The sequence below is a fragment of the Perissodus microlepis genome, chromosome 11 (genome assembly GCF_051167445.1).
Source record: "Perissodus microlepis isolate ML-2025 ecotype Zambia chromosome 11, ASM5116744v1, whole genome shotgun sequence".
Lineage (NCBI taxonomy): Eukaryota > Metazoa > Chordata > Actinopteri > Cichliformes > Cichlidae > Perissodus > Perissodus microlepis.
This window is the reverse complement of record NC_140471.1, coordinates 20070517-20096692: the sequence shown is the minus strand read 5'-3', so window position 1 is coordinate 20096692 and position 26176 is coordinate 20070517. Positions and strand designations below refer to the sequence as shown.

Below are 26176 nucleotides of genomic sequence, written 5' to 3'. Positions count from 1 at the left end.
CTGACTAGTAAATACCAGTTAGAGTAATTGTTCATATTTTATTAAAATACAACAACTGGCTCTAAGATGTTATGCAGCCACTCAAGGAACAGGAAGCTAAGCATTGGTCAATAATGCCAACCTTCTATTTACCTATGACAGGAGGAAATGTACAATGGGGTAAATAATAGTTTGATCCACTGCTGGATTAATAAGTTTGCTCACTTTCAAAGAAATTAACTTTTTAATAGTAGCTTCTTAATGGAGAGAGATTCAGGGGGGAAAAGAACAGAAAAGTTATAAACTGATCTGCATGTCATTGAGTGAATGACATGCTCTCTTTAAATTTTTTAGGTTTCTTCATTGCCGCTTGGAAACTTGAAGGTTCAGCTTCCTCCAGGATTGAGCAACCCAAAGCATAATGTTTCCACCTCTGTGCTGAGATGGTGATCTTTGGGTCATAATCAGCATTTCAATTCCTTTAAACATGTCAGGTTGAGTTGATGCAAAAGAGCTTGTTTTTGGTTTCATCTGACCACAGCACTTTTTCCCAAGCCCTCTCTGTATTATCTATTGTCCAGTGGCAAACGTGAGACAGACCTGTACTAGACTGGACTGCTCATTTCTCGGAAGTGAAGTGAGCCAACTTATAAATTCACAGGGGTAATTAAGTAAGTATTCCCCCAAATGACAAATCATAGCTGTCTAAACAAAAATAATTCTGCAATGGTTGGCTGGACAAATGTTTGTTTCTATGTGAGGCATGGGGCCAGTGGCGCAATGGATAACGCGTCTGACTACAGATCAGAAGATTCGAGGTTCGACTCCTGGCTGGCTCGAAGCAGTTGTTTTTTTTTGGGTGGTTGAAGCTCAGGAAGTCGAGCAGGTCATCTACTGATCACTACCAGAAGGTAGTGGTTCCACCCCTGCCTCCCCCAGTCTGCATGCCAAATATCCTTGGGCAAGATACTAACACCAAGTTGTGTGAATGTTAGTTGGAAAGTACTTAAAAGCATAGAAGAAAGTGGTGGTGTGAATGGCTGACTGTGGCGTGTTGTTTAAAGCGCTATATGACAATCAGTCCCATTTACCATGTAGGCTGTGTCAGCATAAACATGTAGCCACTGTTGTGTAAATGTTAACCTGTAAAAACAGAGAACTTTTGGTGTCATGTACGAACACTTATTCTAATCTCAAATGTACTTTTACAAGACTGTTACAGTTTATGTGTCTGTAAGTATGACAGGTCCACTGCTGTGAATTTTGTCATCAGACTGTGATTACAAGGATCCATGCAGGTGTCCTGTCATTTTTTTTATAAAGTAAGTACATCTGCTGTGTCTGTAATGCAATGTAGTAGCTTTTTATTTGGCAAACTATAACTATATTACACACTACGGACAGCTCTTTGAGCTAGGTCACATGCTAACTGATGGCTGCAAACCAGGGGCGATTCTAGGATCAGAGCTTTGGGGGTGCTGAGCACCCAGAGAGCTGCCCAGCCAGCCAACATACACTTTACTCGTCACAATGAGACTTCTTCCCTGTCTCTGTCAGTCCCTGCATCCTCCCTGTCCTCGTCGTGTGTTGTCTTCGTCTCCGTTATCAGTCATCATAATTTTACCATCTCTGTGCAAGTCTGCAAATTTCTTTATTAAATCATAAGATTATTAAATTCATCAAGTCTCTCTGTGCCTGGGTCCTCGTCACAAAACATGACATCACTGTTTTGTGCATTTTAACGCAATTTAATCCCCACATTTGTGAAAGAAAAGCAAAACACTTTTTTGAAAAGTCTGTAACAAAACCATCAAATCTGATAAAGGTTATTTAAATGCTGCAAAAGAAGAATGGATTGGAATAAATAAAAAAAATACATATAGTTCCTTAATTACTGGGGGAAAATTATGAATGATGCTCATAGTGAGTGAAAAGTAAACTGAGTGCATTTTTGGAGAGAGATTCACTTTTAATGTGTATGTATAATATAATACAGATGCATAAAAAACACTCCCAAAACAGAATAAATGATTACAAATAAATTATTACAAAATATTTTTAAAAAATATATAAAAATGGAGGCAACTTTGCCTGTGGTAGAATGTATACCATGCATGAAAAAATCTTTACTGCAGATACTAATTTTACTAATTTAATAATACTAATTTTGTGTTGTAAGAGTTATGAGTTTCATGCTTTCATAGTGGTACTTAGGAGAGCTTGACATTTTTTATCAGGTGGTACACACTGTAAAAAGTGTGAGAAACACTGATAAGTGTATGTGTGCTTTTGGAAAACATTTAAAGCTGCAGTACAGAATCTTTGAAACAAGCTTAAAACATTTTTAGAATATAAACAGAGCATCTGCTTCTCTTTACAGCTCCTCACTCCACCAGGGCTGTTTGGCACTTTCTGCGGCAGTCATACAGACAACTGGATGGTCCAAAAGTTAGCCTACCTATTACTGGCTGAGGTTTTAGTAGAGTTGTGGCTGAACCACATAAAAATATATCATTAATTTTAATCTCCCCAATCAATTATAATGTTATGTTGGAATGTTGTTAAAGAGGGTCAAAAATGTTTCAACCCAGTTTGTTTAGCAGATTCTGTATAGCAGCTTTAATATAGGGAGAACACAACTTCCAGATTGTGTGAGTAAAATCAGGTTTTTTCTCTTTGTCAGTTTAACAGTTTCTGTTTTGCCTGTCACTGTTCCCTGTCTGTTTTCTTACCTGCTTCTTCCTGACCTTGTACTTTCTCCTCACGTTCCCCTCTTTCCTCTCTCCTTCTTTGGACTGACAATCATACACAAATAGATTGTATTCAATTAGATGAAAAATTACATTAATATGAAAAAAATACTATTAAGATCACTAACAAAAAGTCCTCTCTCAGTGTACTTTCAACCAAAAGGCAAATAACCAAACCACATGAACATCTAATAAAAGATAAATATTGAAACACTCATCCAACATTATTCTTGATTGACGGATCATTTGATTTTACACTTTTACCTGAATGTGGCTCCTTTTTTTGAAAAAACTTCCTTATATCCATTATGAACCTGGCTGTCTCTCTGTACACAAACACAAACACAAACACACACACACACACACACACACACACACACACACACACACAACCGGAGTTATAAGGTTAATGGGCATCCAGTCAGTTAGCTAGTTAGTATCCATTTAAAACAGGACAGTGGTAAAAACAGTAGGCTACGGACAATTTTAAGTTTTAGATTTTAAATAGGCTGTATACATTTCAATGGGAGCAACAGGACGGTCAAATGTTGCTGATTTTACTACAGAGCAGGACGGATTGTAGGGTAGCAAACATTGTCGGAAAACACGTTTTCAACACTGCAGGTTACCTGGGTGTAATGTTTTCATGGTCTGACTCCTACCTAACTATATAAAGAGTAACTGGAGGTTAAATGTAGCTAGTATGTCCTGTTTTAAGCCAGGCACTCACACCTCACACTCATACCGCTCAGCTGAGCCACCATCGCTCTAGCAGCAACAGCGCTAGAGCCAGAGTAGGGGAGAGGCGAGCTGGAACAAACCATTATGGGGGAGGGGGGGGTATCTATACTTTTGTTGTTAAAATGTTACGTCTCAACCAAGTACTGTATGCTTTTTATATTTTTAGTAGTGTTTCACACAAACAGCAAATATTGTCAAAAAAGTAAGAAATCTTTGGGGGTGCTTTGTTTCATTTTGGGGGTGCTAAAGCACCCCCAAAAATGGGCTAAAATCGCCCCTGCTGCAAACTGAGCTAGCACGGCTGCTTTGTCCCCAGTCTGTGCTGTCCTCAAGGAAAAAAGCTTAGTGAAAAATATGATTTCAAAAATGACTTTCTCCAAAGGATGATACCGGCCACAGCTGGTTGCATCTATCCCCAATGAGTCACACGTCACAAGAAAGGCTGCAACCTATTCTAGCAAGGAGGCCCGGTTTTAACTTAAGTAAAAGCAGGGAAATGTCCTTGAACATTGGAAAAAGGACAAATCACATGTGTAGTTTGCGAGACATTTTATGACTGACGTCAAAACAGTCAAATCAGTATGCAAAAATGGTTACAAAAGTCTGTCTATTTAAAGTTTTCCGTGGTGGTACCTGGTATTGTGTTAAAATACAGCAGCTGGTGGCCCTTCAAATCTGCCACCTGCAGTGCATCGTACAGGCCTCAGATTAGCAGCTACAAATGACACATTTCAGTATATTGCTTGCAGTGCTTGGGCTTTAACTTCAGTCAAAGTCTCCTTCAAACCCCGGCCTCAGTGGGAAGCTATATCCCCGTTAATAAATTGTCAGGTACAGATAACAAACTGTCTGAAAGGAGGGAAGGTATCTGCCATTTAGGGTCTTTACCTCCTGATATAATATGTTCTGAGTAAGCATATTTTGATACTGCAGTATTAGGAGCAATCCATAATGTTCAGTGGATTAAGAAATGTGACATGATGTGAATCCTCACAATCACTGTCACATTGTCCTTTTTTTCCTGTTGCTTAGTGAAATGAATTAAGCAGAAATGCTTTCATGAGACAGGAAAAGAAGGGAGAAATTCAGAGGCGCTGCAAACAGATTGAGGGAGAAAACGGGGGAGGAGGGACATATTTCTCTCTCCAAGATTGATAAAAGAGATATTTCTGTAACTCCAGGCTAATTCAATGAGTAATGCCAGATCTCGCTGGGGATCTGCAGGCCTGGCTTCAAAACAATTAGCTGGAGAATGGGAGCCGTTTAAAAGACAGGTAGATCTTAATACAGCTGTGGGTATTTCCCCATGGAGGACTAATTTTTACAACCTCGTTCCAGGGTCTCTCTCTCTCTCTAATACAGCTAGTCAATCTCTGCTGTCTCATTTCACACAGAAGACAATTTTGTGAGAGTTGCTTTAGGGAAAAGAAAGAGAGCAGTGAGGAAAAGAGAAGGGACAGCAGTGCAGACGGAGACTGCAGGGAGATAAGGAAAAGAAGATATAAGACAGTGTGAGGTCCGAGACAGCGTTAGAGAGAAGAAGAGAGAATGTTATGGAGGCAGAAAGAAATACAAAAAGACAATTTAAGAGGAGAAAGACAGAGGGTGGAAAAGAGAGAAGAGTGAGCCTAAACAGTAAAACAAACAAGAACAAAAAGAGACAGGAAGAGAAAACAACGCCTGTAGAAATAGATGAGGCTCAGCAGAAGTCAGGATGTGGTTGTCTGGGGAGCTCGAAGATTGAACACCCGCTCTCTTTATGAGGATTTCCTGCATGCTGCCCGCTGCATGCTGTAGGCCACTCAGTGAATCCGTTTGTCCAAAGGGACCAATCAGCCAGAGCACCAAAGAACTTAGTCAGCACGTCCTTGTCCACACATGTAATCAGAGTTACTGTTAAACCCTTACCATTGTAAATCACTCTTCACAGGCTCTTAACCCACAGCGTTTTTCACTCTGTAAAACTAAGTTGCTGCCTAGTTTAGCCTCTGTTTGCAAGGCAGCTGCCATCAGCTGAGGTATTCTAACTTGTTTTGTTAGGACTAAAAAGCTAATGCAGAATCTATTAGCTATAATTACTAATTCCCGAACTACAAGTATTTCATTATACCTCAGAAACTGGCTTTCCCTAAAGTTCTCGGATAAATAAAGTCCCTCCTTATCCTACATATGCTAAATAATATCGAGGCATCAATAGACCAGTGTTCCCCGTTCAGTTTCAATTTCCAAGGGGCATTATTAAGAGATACAGCGCAAAATGTTCCTGGATACAATTTGACATATCTACAGCTAATCAGAGCAACAAAATGTGACAAAGAAGAATAAGAAAAATGTCGCACAATGTTGTTTCCTCTCTCTGACACTTTTTATTTTGCTTTCTATGCTAAATGTCTGAAAAGTGCTTGAGAAAAAAAAATTGCAGGAATAAAACTTCAACAGGAAAAGCCAGCCACAGTCACACAGGACTGGAGGCCGGCTTGAAACCACTTGGTAACCACAGGTTGTTAGGAAAAATGCATATACCCTGGCAAGGTTTTGAGTGGTTGCTGGAGGTTGCTCAGCAAGCCTCAGTCATGCAGACCTAGTGACCAGCTAGTGATGTAATTCCGACCACTGGTCGCTAGTGAAAAACATGTCTTCCCTGAACATTTGGTTTGAGGGTGCTATTAGGAAAGCCAACCAAACAAGTAAATAAGTAACAGTTGTGCCTTTTAAAAAGTATTGGTTGCAGTGGTGTGGCACAATTTTTATTTCAAATGTGAACATCCACCATTAACAGTCTCCATTGCACTTTTTGAAGTTCACTACTGCTAGTTAGCAAGAGTTTGCAGAAAAGTGTGCAACTTTCATGCAAATTGAAGGTGACCGATTTCACCTGGCAATAGCCAGCAACTTCCAGAAACACCAAGCTAACTGGACAGGGAATATTCATTTAATATTGATCATCATGCTGGGAGACCTTACATCCTTACATACCGCCAACTTAAAAAATAAATCCACAAATTTATTTCAGCAAAATCGTTAATTTTAGACATATTTTGCACATCCTGTCAGCAGCACACATACAGCAGCAGTTCTCTACGGTGCAGCAGCTCGTGTCATCAAACTACTCCCACTCACAGCTTCGACTCTCAGTGTGATAAATGGACTTTTCCCTCGAGAGTAAACAACAAAGTCATCCAACCTAGACCCTACCAGTCACTGTCATTTCAGGGATAGCAAGTCACAGGTTGCACGGAGCGGAAATACAGTCATTAGGCGCACTGCAGTGAAAGCATGTAGCAAAAGGTGATCATGACCTTAGGCTGTATATGAAACGTTGTGAAGTTTGCTTTCTGTGATATAACAACAGGTTTTTAGACAGCATGTGTCTTATTTCTGTTCAAGTTCTGGAAAACTTGAGATTATTTTTTAGTATCATCATCACACTATCACATTCAGAAGCTCTGGCTGGTGGGAAGGTAACTGTAAATATATATATAACAATCAGAAGAGCTATCTGTTTTAGCTAGTTGCTAATTAACTGCAAATTAAAAGTAAAGCCGAGTATTTATTTAACTTTAGCATGTTGCTCCTTTTCATCGTGACTGTTGTTTCTGCTCTTTGTTGTCAAGCTGTCTCCAGCTGATGAAACATTTGTACGAATTTGGCAAGAATCATCAATACCATGAGGAAAAAAACACACGGACACACACACCTTTTCTCACATAGCAGACTTCTGGCTTCCTGCTGACTTGAAGAAAATTGAAAACTCTTGAAGCAAGAGTACCACAGTTGTCAGCCACTTGTGCATTCAATAGCTTCTCCGTGTTCCCTGCTTCTAATTCACAGTTTCGGTATTATTTGTATGTTAAAGTGTCTCTCTCACTTGGGACCAATTAAATGATAAAGCAGCGCTGTACAGGTTTATGTAAATGCACCCCGCAAGAAGCTTGTATTGATAAATGGCGTGGAATTACGAAACAGCAAATAACTGCGGGTGGTGTACGTTATTTTGTTTTTTTAATTGATAAGGCTGCAGCAGAAAATGTTGTCTCGGGGAGGGTAGCAAGCCTTTCTCAAGGGTCGTTATGTTTAAAGAGAAAAGGGAGCAAAATAATAGACGTGCAGTGGGGAGATGAGAAACAAATACATACTGAAAATTAATGCAGGAGCTCAACAGCTTGTTCAGTTCAGGAAATAAGTGAAAAATGGAGTCTCTTATTGTTGCAGCCAAGATCATTAAAGCTACATTAAGCAATATTTTTTACATGAACATTGAATCAGATGGCTCCCCGAATCAACATCCCATTTTGCCTTAAGCTACTTTTTCAGCTCATTTTCCTGTTTTGCCTGACCAAAAACACCAAAACAATGCCGGTTCATATAAAACCATGCACAGATGCTCTCAGCCTAGATGCTCACGTAAGCTGAGATACACCAGATATTACACAAGGCTGTATTAAAAAAGAAGACAGCGGTGAAGGTTTACCATTCAGCAAGCCCAAGAAACTACAAGTGCGATATGTAACATAACATTTTTGCACTGGCCCGGAGGCGGTGATGTAAATCTTATTAAAGTTTATCATGACAGCTGTGAGAGATAATATTGCAGATATGGGAATTACTTTTTTTTTTTTTTTACATTTTTTACACTGTCTTTGACAGATTACATTCCTTCACTGTTATGATTAAACTGACAAACGCTCAAAATGGTGATGTACTCTAACTTGAAACTATCAAGGGAACAAATAAAACTGCATCCTGCATTCATTTAAGCCTTGTTTGCACCACTCAGTGTCTTTCTTGTATGTTTTTCTTCGGTAAAATCTTTTATATCACTGATTTTTAGTATGCAGCAACCAGCTGTATATCTCCTTGCCCATCAAGGATTGGATGCAAAGGGGAGCAGTACAAGCCTGTAACAAAACAGACTGGTTTTGTGCTTCCCAGACTTTGTGTTATGAATCCTGTAACAGCTGTAACCATTAACACTGGCTCCTTCTCCAATTCAGAGGCAATAAAATTTTGAAGTTTGCAAGATACGTGATTCAGAGAGGGCTATCTCTGAGGGTCTGAACATAACTTCATGTCTTACACATTTCATGTTGTGTTGCATGACTTTGGGGCAGTTTGGTTGAGACCATGATCAACTAGTCTGCAAGAACTGTCAAGGCCCCCCTTGCCAGCAAATCAATAGAGTGGTTTGACCACTCATATTCTTGTGTAACTTATAGTAAGTAGAAGAAAGACTACACGATTTGTAAAGTCAGATGAAGCAATGACATTTACAATGAAGGCCAGTAGTAAAGCAACAGCAAACATAAAAGCCTCAAAAAGAGAATCATAAAGTTGTTTTTCACAGCAAACATTCTGACACAACACGGTGGGGAAATCACTGGTATAATAAGTAAAACAATCAATCACAGCAATACAGTCACAGCTGAAATGCGTTTATCTTCAGTTTTGGGATCCTAATGTTGTTAAAGCAGTCCCACTGTTATGATTTACATGACACAGGAAAGTAGAAGCCATTGTCACACATATATAACACTGCAGTGGTAGTAGCAGTAGTAGTGGTAGTAGTACAGTGCTCTAATACAAATTAACTGGCAACATCTCCAACTAGTATTTTGTCTTTTTTTTTACTTAAAACATGAAATATAGTTTTTATCATATATCAGCACTGGTAATAAATGCACACTCTGTTAGGCTCTTCAAGCACTCAGAAACATTTTCTCTGACATTTAGCAACCCAAACTCCTCAAATCAAATCACTTATCGATTAAAATGCTTGCTAGCTTAGCTACAAAACCCTCATGATGCCACAGTTTTCTGTAGTAATTATGAGTAAATAACATGAGTTCTAAATACAGCAGTGAGATACTATTCAATCCTATCAAGTGTTTTTGACCCATAAAATGCATAAATTATGGCTGCAGTTAGCTAATTGTTAGTTAGTTAAAAGTTGTTGAGCTCACAGCCCGACAACACAACAGTAGAGAGAGCACAGACTTTAAGGCGGCGAGGCGTGATTATGCAGCGGCGCTGCAGACCACGCCCCGCCACACACATTAACCAGGTAAAATACATATTTAGGCAGAATTTTGCAAAATATCTATATTTTTTTAGCAGCATAGTGCTTTTTTTCCAATTATTTTTTAAAAGTCAGGTCAAGGCTCCAAAAGCCCAATGGCGATATAAGGGTGGTGGCTCACAACAGTTTTTGTTTGCTACATGGATCATTTTAGTTCAGCTGGGTGTCTTTCCTTCTGTTATATTTCAAGTTCAAAATGTGTTAATTACATAAATAAAATGTAATTTTCTCTGTAGCACTTCATGGATTTCATAAGCAACACACCTTAGTTGCTCTGTGGATTCTTTTAAAAAGCAGTTAAAAACTTTTCTGTTCAAACATGCCTTTTGTTGATCTACGTATTTTATATTCTTTACATTATTTACATTTGATCTTTTACATTGTGTATAATGTCTATTGATTGTATTGTTTATCTTAATCTTTGTGTACAGCGCTTTGTGACTGCCTGTCTGTGAAAAGCGCTTAATAAATAAACTTTACTTACTTACATACTTTAGTTGTTCACACAAAGCATAAAGGTAAAAAATATATATATATATACAGTGTTATCTTCATTTTAGATGTCAAAAAGTATTTGCGGCTCCCAGTGTTTTCTTTTGCGTGGAAACCGGGTCCAAGTGGCTCTTTGGGTGTTAAAGGTTGCTGACCCCTGTCATATACCATGGTCTGACTCAGAGATTTCTGAAAAAATTAAAATGTACAGCTCTGCTATCACTTCCAACATAAATGAAGACAGAAAACTAAACAGCAGTGACTTTTGTAGAGTTACTGAAGTTGGGCTAGCTGGTATATAATGATGTGCTACTTGATCGCTAGAGACACAGCTATGTTAGCATAACATAAACACAGTGAAGCTGGAGGATGAAAGCTAACTTTTTTCCACTCAATAAAAGTTAACTTGAGGGTTCCCGATGGTGGGGGACAAATGCAATCGCATGGCAGGATGCTGTAAATGGACCAAACTTCAGTGAGAAGAACAACTGAAATAATCCATCCACAATACGAGGTTAGTCATTAATATGCTGCAACAACATGGGAATAAAGCAGCTGCAAGAGAATTCAACATTAATGAATCAATGGTACGGAAGTGGAGGACGCAAGAAGAATGAGTTGAGTAAAATTTGACTTATCTGACTGTTTTGTTTCCCTTATTGCGCCTTATAATCCGGTGTGCATTATGTATGAAAACAGACCAGTTAATCGACAGTGCGTCTAATAATCCAGTGCGCATTATGGTCCGAAAAATACGGTACTCAGTTCTCAGTGTGCAGTGATACGGTTGTTTTGATTCTTGTGTGGTCTTGGGTTAAAGCACCTTTTACTTGAAAAGGATGTGGACATCTCCATACATCTCTAACTTGGAAAAACAACTGGGGCCTTGTGTTATTCCACAAACTAATGATATAAAATATTTGTGGAATTCTTGCTAAAGAGCTTTTTTTCCACACACTGGAATAGCAAGAATAGCGTGTGCTTATAAACGCTGAAGAATGAATTTTAATTTCTCTTTTAACCCCTCTTCATAGCAAAAATCTTTTCATAAGAAATAATAATTGGATGAACTAAGATACTATAATAGGCTCTGATTAACTCCAAACTGGTCTAAGATCAATAACGCCGCCAAAGCCACACTGAAGGGACGCAATTAACTGGTAGGATTGACTTTTTGATAGGATTAGTGTTACATTCCCAAGGAAGTTCAGAGGATGTGAGGAGGTAACAATAAAAGTGTCTGTGTGAAAAAGGAGACTGGGAGGCAAAGTTTTTTTTTCTCTTTTTATCAAAAAGCTTAAAGACACAGAAAAGCCAATGTTATAACTTCAAAGAAAAAGTTGGTCACAAACAGAAGAGTGAGTCAAAAGGTTAATGCAATAAATGCTTCTACTTAAAAACTAGGAGGCCACAAACACATAGTTCAGACGCTGTCAAGAGATTGGCAACTTTGGCACAGTAGCTCTACTCTCCCTCAGCTTAAACACTCTCTCGCCTAATTGCTGATGAGCTAGGAGTCAGCAGCACAGAGGGCCTACCAGGACCTTTAAAATTGGATCAGTGTATTAGTCCCTACAATGACAGCAGATGTGGATCAACACATCGACATTCCTCTTTGGACAGAACTGCAAGATGGTACCGCATCACTTATTAAGAACAGTTATCTTTGGTACTCGAGTGTCAAAAAAAGCAGACATGGTTCAAATAAGTACACAGGAGTCTGACCCTCTGATAAATCCAAGAACAGTATATTGTTGTGTGTAGGAACAAAAACTAAAGAAGTGGAGAAATGCTTCAACAATGTCACGTCAAGAAAAATCTGCAAGGGTGGGTGGTAAGTGGAGATTGCTGTGATAAGGTGCCACAAAGCTCTACACTGGCGCTCTGCCCATGCAGGAGGAATTCAGTGAGGAAAATGTGACATACAGTACAGTATCGTATGTAGAGACCTTGCAGCTTTGGCAACACAAATTGTATTATGAGTTTCAGACTGGACTGTTTCTCCCCAAACACTTATAAATGGATAATACATATAGAAAAGTGCTTTTTGAAGAATATTGCAAACATTTTTTGCCCAGGGCATTACCACCAGCATATTTCCTGGTAAAGAGACTGACAGAGGAGAGAAGTGATGAGGATGAGGATTGAATTCTCAATCAGAACATTCAGAGGGAATATGTATACTTACATATATATGTATACTTACTCCTTTAAGGCCTATTTTCTGAAAAAAAAATTCCCATCGCATTTCACCTCACCACATTGACTTTGCTCGCTTTTCAAGAAATATATGTATAATGTATATTATATATGTATAATATAATAATGTTTGACCGGTCCTGGCATATGCTGCACGTAAAGGACACAGTTTCATACTCATTCACTACAGTTAAAACAGCACTCTTAACAGATATTCCTTACAATTCAGGGGACGCCCTGCATTTCTATCATTCTAACTGTTAGAGACACTCTGCCACTCAGGCTTGAAGTTAGCTTCTGTGTGCCTGCGTATGTTGGCTTCAGCATACGTCTATTGGGAATGGGTTGTGGGAGCTGAGTCTGAGTCTGCATCTGTGTGTGTGGTCCAGGTATTACTCATATTGTGGGGACACAATCGCATTATGGGATGATGGCTTCCTTACAGGGAGAGAAAGTAAATCATTAGACACGTGTTACAAGGTGAAGTTAAGGTTACAATTAGAAGATGTTATGGTAAAGGTGAGGATAAATCCCCAGGAAACTGATGTCAGCCAGTGGAAGGTACTCTCAATTCATGGATACACAACTCAGTGTGTGTGTGTCTGTGAATGTATGTGTGAGTGTGTGTGTCTAGCAAAGAAGGAAACTCAGGGAGACAGTTGCCACCACCGTTTCAGCACCCAGCAGTAAAGTATTGATCTCTTATTTCTGTGGCTCTCTTTTCTATCCCCATCATCAGTCTTCCTGGTCCTTCCTTTTTTCACTCTCTAGCTCTTTCCAACCATTTCATTGTCAGCATATTTTATAAACGCATATGTATACTTTTTATGTATTTTATTTCTTCTATATAATTAGCATTTACTCAGCTTTTTTTTCCTGATATTTTCTACCGATATCATTGTATCTTTGCCTTCTTTTCTATTTCTCTGCTCTTTTCTGATATTCTCCCCAATTTTTTTATCCTCCATCCTCTTTACCTCATTGCACTTTTCCTCTGCCGCCTTCCCTCTCTTCCTGACTCCTACAGATGTTAACCTTGTAGCGCAGTTTCTTCAGGTTGCAGAGACAGATGGAGAGAAGGCATTGCAGAGCTCAATACCTCCACCCTCAGGTGATGAAGTGAACTTTTGTTTGTACTGCGTTGACTGTAATAAAATCAAACCCTGATGATTTGTGGATTTTTACAGCAGTGCTTTAGAGGGCTGTAAATCACTTTAAGAAATCGTCCTCATAAACTCTGGCAGAGAATCATCATCCCTATGCAGACAGAGATGTATAGCGATGGGGTGCTGTTCTCATGAGTCCCCGTTGTTCACCTGAACACTTTGAAGGGAACTTTAAAACATGTTACTCAAGCTATTATTTTCAATATAGAGCTTGAATGCGATGCAGTTTTTATCCTGCAGGGAGTTTAAGACTATAATGAAACAGACATGAAAAAGAAAGTGGAGCCTTAAAGAGGATAACTGTCGGTTTTATATATACTTACATATTAGTGATTGCAACGTAAATGACTTAAAGGTTTAAAAAAAAATCACAGAGACAGGTAAATTTATTAAACCTGGCAGTCCCAGTCCCTCTTCCTCTATACAAATGAAAAGGTAAGAAAATGCTTTGAAACCTATAAATAAGGCATCGATGTAGATCTTTAACAACTGGGCATGTAGCATTGTTGTCGCTTCTATCGGTGAGGCTTAGAAGGGAGGTGTTAGAGATAAGAGAAATGAGAAGCAATAATGGAAGGGGACAGTGGGAGGATGAAGAGGAGACGGGAAGAGAACTGAGTAAAAGAGGAAATGACTGGAGTGATGAGGAATACATGACTTTTGTCAGTCTTATTGCTGTTTCTGCTCAACTACTGCCCAGCATCGTTAAAACACAAACAAGTAGCATTGTCCCTGGGACAACGCACGCATATACAAAACTATTTGGGCTTACAGACACAAAAGCACACAAAATCTCCATGTTTTCTCTCTATAAAACAGGGCTTGCAAACATACAGCTGCATTTTCACTGTTGCTCGTCTCCTTTCCTTTTCTTCTGCAATAATATATGCACCTATGCCTGTTTGAGTCCTCATTATTCTGAACACCCACATTGACATAAAGTGTGATTCTTCCATTTACATATTAATTTCCTGCACCTCCCAGGACAAATTTAAATGACTGAGGTCTTATAGATTTTTCAATGGCTATTATTTTTAAAAAAAATCGAATGTATATTACCATAATTACTTTATTCGGTTTATATTTCCTTTTGTAACTGGGTTATATTTAATGCCACACAAGCTAATGAAAGTCAGAAAGAAATTAAATTCCTGCAGATATAAAACAGTTAGCTATACTGTCACTACAATCAACTAACCAGTCTTAATCAGGCTAATCCCTGCAATGTCCCTGGTAGCTCTTCTTCAAATAGCTGAAACACACACGCACGCACACGTGCACACACACATACAGTGCAGATAAATACATACACAATACAGACACACATTTGAATATAAAGGGATAAACAAACACGCACATAAAACACACATAGAAGATGCACGCACCTTTTCTGGCAGCAGAAGAAAGCTTGTGTATCTGTGTGTGTGTGTGAGGCCGTGTGCTTCTCTGTATTGTGTATTTGCTTGTATGGAGACTCAAAAGAACGGCTTCTTGGACAAATCCAGTCTAAATAATCATCATATCCTGGCTGTCCAGATACCAACACTGTGTCCCATGTGGCTTCATTACGGTTGCTGCTAATTAAGCAGCTCCAAATAAACACCATCTTCTGCCTTCATTAACACAAACACAGCAGAATCATCACATGCTTAAACTGGATGCATTTGTTGTTCCTGATATGGAGAAGTATGGAACTACATGGCACGCTGTTAATAGTGTAGACAATTAGTATTATATCATATAATATGATATACGATTCCTGTGTGTACACGTTGACTTTTTTTGCACTGTCTCACTTGTTAGTAGTATATGGCTACTAGCTTAATGTGGTTGCCAGACATTTGCTGATTTGAATTTGTGGAATATGAATCGGTTTAGTAAAACTGTAAACAAGTTTAAAAAACATACAATTAATTAAAATAAAATATGCAACAGTGAAAAGATTTGAACTATTTTGCCTTTTTATTAGAATGATTCTATTGAAAAAATTGCTAATAATGACTTTGAAGCAGTTTAAGTCTGGTCTGATAATTGCTTGACTGTTTAAATTATTTTTATTGCAATGAGAATTTTCCCTATTAACACAACACATAAATAGAGTTTGTGTTTATTGGAGCTACTTGGACAATGTTCAGTTTTAATACAGTTGACTTTTGTTTATGTAGCTCATTTTGGTGACAGTGGAAAGGAAAAACTGCCTTTTAACAGGAAGAAACCTGCAGCAGAACCAGGCTCAGGCAGGGGTGGCCATCTGCCCCGATTGGTTGGGGGCTGATAGCTTGTGTTAAAGATGTTCAGACACTTCTTTTTGTTTCATAAAGATATTTCATCCAAAAAACTTCTTCAGTTCTAAAACAGCAGATAGAAAGTCCAAATATTGAAGTCCTAGTGTGGATGCCTCCCTAGACGTGGTCCTCAGACAAAACATCTTCATCTTCATGCCATTTTCAGACTTCTGTTCAATGATGATCAGTCACAGATGTCCCTTTTTACTCCTCTCTAAAACCCCATACCAAACATTTCCTGCAGGAACCCTGCAGGATTAATAAAGTTTCATCTAATCTAAATACCAACAATTCAGCAAAAAGAAAAATAACTAAGTAAACATTTGGTACAGTTATTTGAGAAATTTAAGGGTAAATTAAACAACCAGACAATCCAGGGATTAACTAATCATTAAATATTAGTAGGCAGACATTTTTTTTGAGGTAGAGTTTGTTACTATAATGAATAAATGCAGGTAGATCCACAGTAACAACCCACTACACTCTTCTTTATTGGAAGATAAAGCTGCCCTAAACCCATTTATTAACTCCATGACCGCTTACTTACTGTATAGATAATGAAAGAGTCACAAAATATCCACCTCCTTTACTGCATCAGAGGAGAATACTGAATGGTTATGTGATTTATCACCAGCCGGCAAGAGGGCAGACAACAACTGAAGATCTAGATTAATTAATTGGAGTCTGCAGTTAAAAGTGTGTAATAACAGAAGAGCTGAGTGTGGAGAAATCATCACATTGGGGAAAATTGCATCAGAACTGCTTGAACAAAATGCTTTAGAGTGTCTTAAGGAAAGGATGCACATGTTTAAAACTGTGTGTCTAGACAGCATTTGTGTTGTGCTCTTTATGTCCTTCTGCATCCATACTCTGTGTCTGCATGTGTATGTCTGTGTGTAAGATAATGAGCAGGAGATAAAACAAAATTGTATGCTGAAATCTCAGCACTTCAATTTATTCCTCTATTACAGCTCAGAGTTCATCACGGTGCAGGAAGAGAAAAGCCTTTGATTATGAAGCTGTTAAAAACTAGAACACAATGTAAACAACAGCAGACCGCCAGACTGAACTGGTGCTTTTCCCCTCATCAAAAGAGAATTGATCCCAGATTTGCATACAAAGATAATTTGGCTACAAAATGCTTGGGGATGTATTAATGTTTGAGGCATTTGTTTGAAGACTGCAGTGTTGCTGTTTTTTCACAGAGTTTTGCTGTCACAAAGTGTGAAGTTGATAATGTCAGAGGAGCTGCAGAGTCAGAAAAAAGCTGTGATAAAATGCTTCATAACCCCATGACTAAAGGACACCTCGCCTCTCTTCTTGTAACCCTTCAAATCTCCATCTTTCCCATTTCAACCGTTTAGCCTTGTGCACCCTCTAAGGTAAGAAAACAGTTGTATTACTGCCCTGTTTAGAAGTAACAGGAGACCAAAGAGAGCTCTGGAGCTAAAGGGTGCCATGTTATACTGCTATACCTTTACAGAGGCTCAATTTAGCATGAACATCTCATTTTTTACACTGAGCACATTTAAACATGAAGATTTGGGGAAATTATTTAAGCTGAAGATATTTGGAGTTTTCCTACTGCTTTCATAAACAAACAAATTAATATGTTGTGTGGAATTTGGTGTTGCTAATGACTTTTCCATTGACAATTATCTCAAGTTGACAAATTCGTTGGAGTGTTGTTTGTTCCCTGATAGTTTCTAAGCAGCTCTGAAGCAAATGTTAAACTAGCTCAAAGCTGAACTTACATTTTAATATAAATTAAGTTCATACATTTTTAAAAAGGGGCATCTAAAATTAACACAGTTTCCCATGCATTTATCAAATCACATTAAATATATTCGTGCATACATTCCTCAAATGTCTCTGTGAGCTGGAGTATATGCACACAGACTTAAGCTGGTTTTCCACCCTGAATGAAAATTCTTGAAACCTCAAATGGGTATCTTGACATTTTGAATTCAAATCTGTTTTCATCACCTCAAACTTTTTTTCCCAGCTGTCTAGCTGCATTAAAAATGATTAATTTGCTTGCGTCTACCTGCAGAATACTCACTTACTGTATTTTTATTCATGGATACTAACTCTAATTTGGTGAATATTTTTCCAGAGAAGAGTGTTGATCACAGCGACAGATTAAAAAAAACACACTTTTGTGATGTGCATGTTTAAAAACTTCTACAGTTAAAAGTAAAATCGAAAAAAATGACATAAATTAATCAAATCTGTTGCTTGCTGTTTAGACTTTTGTGCCTACTTTATTATGATACCATAATGTCATGCTGTATTAAAAATTCATGAGTAAGAATTAATGAGTGCAGCGAGTGTCACCTCCAACAAATCATCATGCTGACATATTTCTGGGTAGCATGTGTGAGATGAATATTATTCATTTCCAGTCATAAAACAGCTACTGCTGGCACGCAACAAGAGGGGTGACAAAAAAAATCACACCAACTGGAGGGATATTTTAACGGCCACACGAAACAAAGACTGCACATACAAGCTGGCTGGAGTGTTGGAGCTCTCTTATCCTACTGATATACAAATGGCATTTTCCTTATTAGAAAACTTTTTGATAAAGGTTGGGATGCTGTGTGAAACCCTGGAACACCTTACAGCTAATTAGGTTAACTGGCAGCAGTTCAGTAACACAACTAAGCAAACTTCAAAAGAAGACGTGAATTCCATCACCTACTATGCACAGTGCTGGGGAAAATAGTGGTTAGAGACCAAAGTTACTGTCACTGTGAGAAATGAAATTGTGATCTTGTGAATTGTGAACACAGGGACTGTGAGTCAAGGCAACTTTGTTGCATCAAGATGGGCTACAAAACAGCAATAAGATGGAGTCAGTCTGCTATGAGTTGTGAATGAGTGGCATCAAGCTGATAATTGCATGCAAACTGTTTGTGATGAATCACTGTTGCAATCTACATACACAGAAATTTGCATTAACTACTAACATACATTCAGGATCTGGCCAAAACATATAAATCTAAAACAGAAATTTGCAGTTGCAACATGACGTAGGCACTCGGTATCCTTGCTTTTGTATTAATATATAACCCAGTGTTTCCCAACCACTGTGCCGCGGCGCATAGGTGTGCCATGAGAAATGATCAGGTGTGCCGTGGAAGATTATCTGGTTCCACCTGATTAGTACTCTCAATTACATTCTCTTCCATTAGAGGGCAGTGCAGCTACCTGCTCTAATTAAATGGGTTGCCAACTGTCAGTAAGACAAAAGAAGGTGAAGAAGAAATTACATAATAGTCAAGCTGTGAGACGGTGCAGTGCGTAATAGCAATAGATAAATTGTTGAAAAGAAAAAGTTGTCAATCTGATCTGGGTCCTGAAGAAAATTCCAATGCGGATGAAGCCCCTAGCATGAGTAGTGATCGGAAAAATGCAAAAAAGGTATACTGGGGACAAACTGAGCCAATTCTGCTATGCCTGATGCATGGGGGAAAATGATCAATATGCTTTTTGTGACATTTCTGTTTGGTGGTGCGATTTTTCAAATGTGAAATATGTGCTGTGGCTCCAAAAGGTTGGGAAACACTAATATAACCAATATAGTCAGAAAAGTGCAAGTTGGAAAGCAGCTGAGTTGAGTCCCCTATTCCAAAGAGATGCATCATAGATGAGTTGCGTTCATCGTTGCAGACTGACTCAGATTGACTGCAACATGTTGACGTTCTGTCTGCGTTTAAAAAGTAGACAGCAGTTATTTGCAAACCTTTCCCAATCAATCTGAATGTGACTGCAGTCAGCCAGAATCAGTCAACTGTTTGGAGACAGGCTGCCTTCCACCAATCACCTAGTGGTCTAAAGGGGTCTCTGTAACAACTTGCAATCTGTCCCCGACTGTAAAAAAAATTCAGTGCAATCACTGGGCACCTTTGGGCCCACCAGTGGCACTGCAATAAAAACAGGCACGATTCTGTGGCAGGAGACACTAAAAAGCTATCAGTAACATTTCTGACGACTGTTTCAACATAGCTTGACGCCACTTCAACCAATCCAAATTAATACAATAGATGACAACAGACCTGTCACCTACTGAAAACATTTGAGACACTATTGAATGAAAAATATGTCAAGACTCTGAACTATCGAGCAGCTAAACTTTGATATCTAGTAGAGATAAATCCAGCAGGAGAAAAAAACTTTGATTTCAAACCTACAGCAATTGGTCTCCTCAGTTCTTAAAAGCTGACAGAATTTTGTTAAAAGATGTGATGCAACACCATTGTAAACATGCGTCTGACCCCAACTTTTTCTGGCATTCAAAAGTAGCACCTATTCAAGAAAAGCCCGTTTTTTTGGTGCCAACATTTGATATTGTGTTTCTGTAAATGAATTATAGGCTATGAATAATTTGCTGATAACTGCAACTCACCAAAGATTGCTCCCAGCTGCTCCCAACAGGCTTTAATGCCCTTCCAATGAGTTCTGATCTAAAGATATTTTTTAAGGCAAGAACAACAAAATTACCTGTTTCACAGTAGGGCAAACACTGAGGCTACAAAGAAAACAGATAAAACGCTGTTCCATCAGTCCCATCTAAAATAACTTCCCTTTTACATCACCTCATGTAGCAAGTGGTGAATGACATTTCCCCGGGCCAACTGTTAAACATGGTCTGCTTCACATTCACACGCACAGATAAAATGGATGCTTATGAAAACAAACTGTCTTGTGCCTCTCAGCTTTTTCTCGCAATCTAACTCCCACTTGTGCCCTTTAATAGGCAAGTCAAACCGTGTTAGGCGGCATTAAACTCTTCCTGCTGCTTGTGTTTTTGATGCATATCACAACAGGAGAAAACTGCTCTGACGGTAACCTTCCACATGATATAATTATCTTTGAGTTTAGATTCAATATTTTGAAATCTTTTTCCATAACACAGAAGGCTGAATGAACGTGGCATCTGACAGGCCTTGATTCAGAGTAAAAGTGACAACTATGTCAACATGAAGCATGTGTTTGCAGACAAAAATACACAGGTACTCAACATCAAAATGCACTGCTGATTACAGTAAAAGGTAAAAATTAAATATATTTTGAGATATTTTCCAAAAGAAAAATGAATCACATTAGTCTGGCGCTATTATTCAATGCCGTGTTGGGGTTGTTACTCTGAAAAGTAATGCATTACACATTGCTTGTAACGTTTTTTTTTTTAAACATAATGCATTACTTTACTTATTTGCTCCCTGTAGAAAATAATTCCTCACATTACCTTTGCATTACTCTGCACTATGGTCTAAGATGCACTGTTACTTAATTACCAGATAACAACATAAACCTCAGGCTACAGTACTGCGCACTGATACAATTTCCTATCAACACAAGACTCTTATTTTAGCTTCAGCATTAATAGAAAGCCAAAAGGCATGTTGCAAAGCAGCCCAAAGACCACTTAACTGTAGAAACAGCTACTAGCTGACCGCCCATCTCTGCTTTTGTTACCTGCTGAAAATCAAGCTTTGGCTGCTCGGTTGGGCTTGGCAGACACTCAGCTTTAACATCACTCTGGGTACTTCACTGCGAGCTTTGTACTCACATGCTGTCTCTGCAGTCGCTGCATGGTAGCTGTTTGTGGCCTGGGTGCAGTTTACACTTTACTGTCATTTTCGTGGGCTTTTTGTGGAATAAAAATGTAATCCATGTTCATGTATCTGCTCCTCAAATATTGTTGATTGCTCTGCTATATCTCTCTTGTCTCTGTGGGAATAAGTGCACAGGAAAAGGACATCTTTAGCAAGGGGGGGATAAGTAACAAAGGACAGTTGAATAATAGAAAATCCATCGTGGACATCAATATAATGAATATTAAATAATGATGTAAAAAAGTAAAGATGCAAAATAGCTAGGTTGAGTAACTACACAATATGGCCTACATCCAGGAAGGCACACATCAGGTTACGGCATAGGTTACTGTCTAGCGTTTCAGAGGGATTTGCAGTTATGATTAGTTGTGATATTTCACACAGTTTAAATCCCTGTTACACCTAAGACTGATCAGGATTGCATCTCATCCACTACCAATAACTCACACAAATGTATTATTGCAGGGTCTTTATCTTACAATATAAAGCCCCTTGTTGTGATTTGCCGCTATTTAAATAAAATTGAAGTGAACTGAATAAACATCCAAAGAGTCAGGGTCACAGTTCTCAGGTAGGAGATTTCATGTTTCTGCAGTAATAGTAACATAAGCTAGTATGTACTAAGAATAAAATACAGTAGCTATCTAAAGACGAAACAACTGTTAGTGTGTTGTGACTCTATGAAGAAGGCTTCTTTAAAGAACAAGAGCTCTTATTCTGTGGTTCTGACTATCATAGCAAGGTTATGAAACTATAGAAAACCCTAAAAAGCAAAGACTATCAGCAAGAAGGGTTCATTTTTCTACAGGAAAAGGTGAACTAAGTACTCAGTAACTCAGCATCCTTCAATGGCTAAAAAAATTAAGCTGGACTATGATTGGGTCAGAAAAGGGCGTGGCTTGTTTGGCAGTGGTACAAGCGGATCTATTGCAGGGTATTTGAGCAAACAAAGTTTGGAATCAGTCATTCCTTCATCCACCCATTTCATATTCTCTTCCCGATTCCAGCCATCTATTAGACAGCGCATTCATCTTTTCCCTCTTCCTCTCTCTCCCCCTCTCCCTTTCCCTCCATCAGAATTGTGGAGACGGATGGACAAAGTGTGCACGAGTCCTTGGCTGAACTGCAGAAGTGCTGACGTGGCACCAAGCCCTCTAACTGCGTGGTGACGCCTCTATCTGTCTCTCTATGATGCAGTCGCTCGTACAGACACACAAGCGCGTTCATACAGAAACACACTTGCAGGTGCATGCTTATGCTGGCACTTGCAAAAAACACTGAACTTACACACAGAAAAATGCCCGTGTTATATCGGCACACAGAGTTATACTGCATGGTAAAAAAAAAAACAACCCACACACACAAGGGCTATGTGCACACTCCAACCGTGGAACACATCCACTCTCTATCTTTGTCTGTCTACCTAATGACACCTTTATCACTCCATTCAGTCTCCCATGCAATCAGCATTAGTCTCTATTGTCACACACACGCACACAATCTGGCCACACTCCTACCATCACCACCACAAATACACAGGATCTCATATTAAATGCACCCACACACAAACACTCTCAGGTCAGCTGAGTGATGTTGGACTGTGTATTTCTCTTCTGCCTGTGTTAAAGTGAGTCATCTATCCTTCCACAGCTTCATTACAACCTGCAAGGGCAAACACTATCTTTTGCTCCCTCTGCCTCTCCAGATGAAGGGAGAGAGAGAACAAGAGATACAGTATGTAGTAAGTGAAATTCCTCTCTCTCTTTATATCCACCCATCTCCTTTCTCTCTTGTTCCCTTATCTCTAAATTTATCATCTATCTCCATACCTATCACCTTATACCGTTTCTTTTTTCCCCTCCAAGTCACACAGTGTTTCACTCTTCCTTTTCCATGTACCTTTAAGCAAGCACCAGAATGGTTAAAGAGCTTGATGTAAACATTTGATGGATGTGATGCAAGAGAGAGCATGTCTAGGTAGATATAACCAAGAGCATGTGGACTCCATTTTCCTGCTATTTGGGGCTACTTTGGGGCACTTTAATGGTCTTGGAAAGGCTCATTCTACCTTGTCCAGTTAAGGAAACGTTGAAGCAGCAACAAACAACACTTTAGATTATAGTGTGCCTCCAACTTGCTTGCAACAATTTGGAAAATGCTTTTTTCTGATTCAGTATAATTCCCCTGTGCAATGCCCATGAAGGAGTGAAGTTCATGTTGACGAAAAACCTGCAAAGAGCCCCAACTCCCAGAAGCACATTAAAGCCCTTGTTTTTTTTTGGAGTCCAAAATGTTGCACATGGGTTTAATTTTCATATTCAGATAGATAAGAGATTGAAAATAATCATGCTTCTATAGCAAGACGAGAACAAGAAGAGAGTCATTGAGAGGAGAAATTTGTTGTGTTTCTACCTGCCTCTCTCAGCTCTGCGTTTTTCAGGGCCCTACAGAAACCATGAATAATTCATGGCTAAAACCTCTTATTCTCTAAATTTTAAATGGCTGGCTGTTATCAAAAATAACTTGATCTGTGTAGCATTAGTCAACTTGCACGCAACAGAGTGGCTTCAGTGCACTACAGGAAAGAGAGGGCATTGGGTCCAAGCTAAACAAGTTCCATATTTCTCACCATGCTTACAAAGCCCTCCTTGTGATGTTTCAAGAAGGGGAAAAAAATCATCTCTCTTATAATCATTCATGCATTTTGAATGAACAAATACTGTTTGACTCACTAACACAGCATAAAATTGATATTTTAGTGCTGAGTTTAACATGTACGTTTTCACAAATCTCAGCCTTAAACTGGAACCCTCAAATAAGCTTCTGACTCACCACAGTACAGAGACAGGATTAAAGCCTTGGACTCCCTCTACTGGTTTATATGACAGGCTGATAGAAAAGGCTGTGGACTTTCTAAGACTGTTGAGATGTCCCCTTAGAAAGAGCATTCCCCGTGGAAGATTATTACAAGTCATTAGGAAAGACACTCAGTGGAAGCAATGGGGATTTGTGCTTATAATCCACAAACAGGGCAGCTTTTGATATTTTTACAGTCACTCCAAGGGAAAAAAAAAAAGGTCTATGACAAATTCGTCCAGGAGTTTGAGAGTTAAAACAATTAGTCATAAGTTTCTTATTGATCTCTCCCCAAGGTCTCTTATCCCGACAACTGCAGGCGGGCTCATTACTCTAAAAGACAACCTTAAGGACTGATAAAGCCAAATCAATGCCACTGATCAGCTCTCACCTTAGTATGGATAAACACACCGAACTAGAACAGACAGAAAGGGCATTCTCATTAAAAAAAAAGCTTTCAAACAGTCTTTTACACCAAGAGTACAGTAACTTACAGGGTACAAGAAAAGTTGGTGCAGTTTCCATGACATAAAAAAATCAGTGTGGACAGAAGCACTTGATCACTTGCACCCTGATATAAGTGGCTACAACTTCTGGCCCAGCTATTTTGTGGTGTCGGTGGCAAGTTGCAGCCTTTTGGCATTTTTTTCCCAGTGGGAATGCGTGAAACCGGTTCTAGATTAGGCATCGGTGCCACATCACTGAAAAGAGATATTCATCATCTTTAACAATTACAGCTTGAAACAATGGCATGCCTATGGATAGGCCTTGGACACCCAAAGGAATCATCTAGCCACTGTATTTAATAAAAGAAAGCATGGTTGCACTTATTCAGTGCTTCTTCATTTTATAGTCAATCACAGCACTTTTTTCATCCATATGGCACAGACATGGTTAAATGAACTGTTCTCCACAGTCCAATTAAATTGGTTAATGCCTTTGATTTTCACTCGCTCTTTCTCTGGTTCTTACAAGTTGCATTAGGGGTCTTGTGTACTCTGGTTTCACAGCTGAGCTTGTACATGTTGCAAGCTGTGTTTCTTTGAAGTTACTCAATCCTAGTTTACCACAGAAACAACTGCGCTGAAGTATTGTTTAATTTTACTGTTGTAGTTCCCCATTGACATTGATGATTTTAGCGGTAAACTCAGCATTCAGCCTTCACATGGGTCTGTCCTTGGCAGAAGTAGTTTAGTTCATCACACAGATGGACACCATACAGGCATAGCTTTGGAGTATGAATGTGTGTAAATGTTAGTTAGAAAACACTCAGGTGTAGAAAAAAGTACTCATATGGATCGGTTTATGAGGCATGTTGTATAAAGTGAGTGCTCAAGTAGAGTAAAAAAAGCACTATATAAGAACCAGTCCATTTACCAGAACCAGTGCTGATTCTCTGTTTTCTGTTCATCATACAGTCTAACTCTTAGCATGTACCGCTGTGCTGAAGGAAGGATTTGGACTCATAGTACAGGATGCAGGAGACAGGACATGAAAGCATTTGACTTTTATTACTGCTAATTTACAAAGACACAAAAATAAACACAGAGCCAGGTCAGAGCTACCACATACACAACGGGTATGAGGGGACAACGCAACAAGGAATACAGACAATCAAACGGTTGTCTAAACAAAAGGAGATAGATAGATAGATAGATAGATAGATAGATAGATAGATAGATAGACAGACAGACAGACAGACAGACGTGAATGCTATCATCCCACCTCGCCAGCCCCTTCTCAAAATGAATTTCTATACACTTGCTTAGTCTACTCTTAATCCAAATGCCCATCAAAACATGACACCCCTGGCTTGAAATTAATCAACCTCAGCCGCGTGTTTGGCACTTAAACTTGCAATAAAAGTTCATTTACATCTTCAGCTGATACTTAATTATTTTGGAACTCAACTTTTAATTGCCCAACATGAACTACAAGAAAATTACACTGATCCTCTAATTAACATCTTCTAATAATAAAGCCTCGAGAGTGGTGAATGGGAATGAAC

At 38.9% G+C, this 26176-nt stretch overlaps 1 long non-coding RNA gene and 1 other non-coding gene across 2 annotated transcripts in view; one reads left to right on the top strand and one right to left on the bottom strand.

Moving 5' to 3' along the window:
- Positions 1–26176, bottom strand: part of LOC146377656 (uncharacterized) — a 178289-nt gene that overhangs the window by 151074 nt on the left and 1039 nt on the right. The window contains exon 2 of the long non-coding RNA XR_014801633.1: positions 21267–21427. This is a non-coding gene — a long non-coding RNA (uncharacterized LOC146377656). The remainder of the gene's footprint in view (positions 1–21266; positions 21428–26176) is intronic.
- trnac-aca (transfer RNA cysteine (anticodon ACA)) lies at positions 746–818 on the top strand. The gene has a single exon. It is a non-coding gene; the product is annotated as a tRNA-Cys (tRNA).